This window comes from Nicotiana attenuata, unplaced genomic scaffold, assembly GCF_001879085.1.
Source record: "Nicotiana attenuata strain UT unplaced genomic scaffold, NIATTr2, whole genome shotgun sequence".
NCBI classification, from domain to species: Eukaryota; Viridiplantae; Streptophyta; class Magnoliopsida; order Solanales; family Solanaceae; genus Nicotiana; species Nicotiana attenuata.
This window is the reverse complement of record NW_017687565.1, coordinates 2,632-6,092: the sequence shown is the minus strand read 5'-3', so window position 1 is coordinate 6,092 and position 3,461 is coordinate 2,632. Positions and strand designations below refer to the sequence as shown.

The 3,461-nt window shown below is 33.9% G+C and overlaps 1 long non-coding RNA gene across 1 annotated transcript; it reads right to left on the bottom strand.

Annotated features, from left to right (window-relative positions):
- Positions 1 to 819: 819 nt before the first annotated feature.
- Positions 820 to 2,114, bottom strand: LOC109222286. The gene is made up of 2 exons (XR_002067379.1): positions 2,004 to 2,114; positions 820 to 1,057 (listed from the first exon to the last, which is right to left on the bottom strand). It is a non-coding gene; the product is annotated as an uncharacterized LOC109222286 (long non-coding RNA).
- Between the last annotated feature and the right edge of the window lie 1,347 nt (positions 2,115 to 3,461).

The window sequence follows — 3,461 nt, the reverse complement described above, 5'->3', positions numbered from 1 at the left end:
TAGTACGGGGGCGGGGGGGGTTGGCGTTGGTAAGAACCAAAATACAAAAAAGTTATTTTTAAATTCCATAATTTGTACCGCTTCCAATTTTTTTGTTTGTTATCGACATCACTTATTAACCGTCAATATTGATCAATATCCATGAAAAACAGAGGAAAAAACACAATATGATGTCAATCATTTACTATTTAGTATCAAAAGTCTATAAGCCAGCACCAACATAGATGGCACTTTTTAAGAAAAATAAAAAATAAAGCTAGGAGCGGGGATAATAATTTGAATATGTTTGATTACTAAGTGCAAGAAAAGAAAATTACTCCATTGCAATTAATAATCATAAATGTACAAAAGAGGAAAATCAAGATGGAGGGACGAGATGGAACTTTAGAAATATGAAAATATGAGTAATTATGGAAAGGCTCATAAATTTGTTATGAAGATATTTTTTATTCTAACCATGGTTAGACTTTCAGTTACTTAATTAGATCTAAGCCATTGATTTTAAAATAGGACAAGTGTCTCTTATCTAATTAAGAACTTGGGGAAAATGAAGAGACAGGAATGGAGAGGAGTTCCATCCATTTTAATTCGTCGAAGATAGCTAATTACCACACGAAGATAATACTTTCTTCTTCATTTTTATACGCTTACATATTCTCCTTTCTCAAGTTATTTACGATAGAATGTATATAACTTGGTAATCACTAATATATTGGTGATTGCCTTTATCAATTTGACAATTAGTTTCTTCCACATTTATTTCTTAAATGGCACGGGAGTAATAATATTTTAAAACTAATAACCTTCTTCTAGGCTAAATTAGGGAAAAAAACAAAATAATTCGAGACATATTATTCCTTGCAATTAGCACCGAACACACATTCGTTCATCATAAAGTTACACGAAAAAGAAACATTACAAGTAATATTGAGGTAATATAGGGAACCACAAGACTTTTTTTTGTTTTCTCTCTATAAGACATTGTGGAAAATCAAAGGTCGAAACACCAGGCTACTTTCTCTCTTGTTAGACGAACCTTGACTAGTCCATCAAATACCTGCAATCCAAAAATAGACACCTGCATGTAATTTACGTATAAAGAACACACGGTATATATGGTGCAATTAGAATTCTTGAGGGATACAATTGCAAAACGTACACATTTCGCCCCCCCATAGTGTTTGCTTAGAGAAAAATAAATGCTCTTGGTACCGATATTTTTTGCTTACTAACTAAAAAGAGGCGGATCCAGAATTTTGGGAAGATGTGTGCATTATTACGAAGAGATGGATCCAGAATATAAATTTTACGGGGTCAACCTTTAGTTCTTACTATTACACCTATTATACTTTTGGAATTAAAAATTCAAAATCAATTATTTTTAAAATAGTATTTTTTTACATTTATATTTAGACTCTGTATATAAAAAAAAATATTGAGCTCAGTTGAATTTATATACCATATGCTATATTATCCACTCCTACTAGTTTTAATATACATATTTTATTTAATCATATAATATTTTACGGTGACAAAAGAAGAATAGGAATTTTAATATATAAAAATTTTGAAAGAATAAACCAAAGAAAAAAAAGAAAAAGTACTTCATTATTAAGTGATAGCAGACATGCCCATCTCCTATGCGCACCTACTTCTAGAAAAAAAAAAGAGAAAAAAATAACAAGATTGACATAAGATTTGTATTCATAATTTTACTTAGAGAGGTTCATTCAATAACCATCGCAATCATATGATAATTTGAGCCTGTGCACGCGCGCACACACATATATATAATTATTTTTAAATAATATAACATTACTATACACGACCTAGGGAGGGAGGCATAGGTTTACGTGCTCCATCCTAAAACATTTCCCCCCCCCCCCCCACCCCGACGCGGACGATACGGCCCGCTGTAACTAACCATATAAAAATAAAATAAAATTACTTATTTTTCAGAACTACATTTCGATCCATACAAAATACACCATAATGTTACTTACTCAACAATGTGGCATAACACCACACTTGAGAGATCAGCAATGAAAATCTGTTCCAAAAAGAAGACCAGCAATAGCGCTCCCTTTGCACAGCAGCATTCAGTGCTTTACAGCAATTTTTGATTGTCAGCAACCACCATTGCAGTGAACCAAAGCTTCCTGAAAATTAACTGCTTGTCCAATGGCTCCATTGACACTAGAAGCCACAAAACACAAACCAACAAAATGGCTAAACTCAAACCCTTAACTGCCATTCTCTGATATCTTAATTAGCTCTCTTTTCTAGGTTTATCACTTACTACTACTTGCTCACTTTTGTTATTAGGGTTTTAAGATTTATACAGTGTTAGTGGTATATATAAAAAGAAAAGAGTTGAAGTATGGGGAAGCAATAAATGCATGCATAGATCTAGAGAGCGTTCGGCAAGTTTTATAATTTGTTTATTGGTTAAAAATGTAGACATGTAGTTAAGTATGGTGCAGGAACTTAGCAGTTTTCAGGTAGTATGGAAACTTCCTCTTTAATTAATGGGAGATTTACATAAATAGCCGGTTGAATCTATTATTTACTTTTTTAAATTTGGTATCACAGAGATTATACATTGATTATATAAGGTTATGACACTTGTATACATGGTTACAACATATTACCTATCCATCAATTATTTTTTTTAAGAATTGGATGGGCAACTCTTTGGGGGTTTGGAGGAGTAGTCGTACATCCATAACAGATAACCTGGGATTGATTCCCCCCTCAATGTCTTCTCGGGTTCTGCTTTGCACAAAGGCCTCCTTTAGTCGGCCGGTTATATATTCTCCTCCGACTTTGTGGTTTCAGAGCTATTCTCAGGGAGGTTTACACAGTGCGCACAAAGTGCTCAGTCGAAGGGTAGAGGCTTGTGGCAGAGGTTGTAGCGGCTGCGAGTTTCTCCCCTCTTACAAAAAAAAAACTCTTTAGGTTAAAGGTATTTTTACACTGCTAAGTATAATTTAGGATAATTAATGCGAGCAATTGAACATATACACTGTAATTCTCATCGCAGATTATGTTTAGAAAATTACCGTTCGTAGCTATAGTTGAATCTTATAGCAAATCCATGGAACAAGAGATCCATTGTTTTTGATTAAAACAAGAACACAGCTCTTCTTATTTGCAAGCTATTTATATTTGTGTCGACTCTAAAACAAGAGCATTCTATTTTTCTCATATTATGTATTTTGCCTTGGTTGTAATTCGTTGCACGGACGATCAGTCTATACAGGTTGTATTCTTTGTATACACCCATGTATTTGCCTTGGTTGTATTCGTTGCACGAACGAATCCAAGTTGATACAGTTCGTATCTTTTTATGACCCCAGAATAAGAAGTAGGAAGGATAGGCAGAGCAAGAGCTCTTGAAGTCTACCCGGGCGCCCTTCTTCAATTCATCCACTTTAGGCCCGGCTTAGGAATCTCTCTTT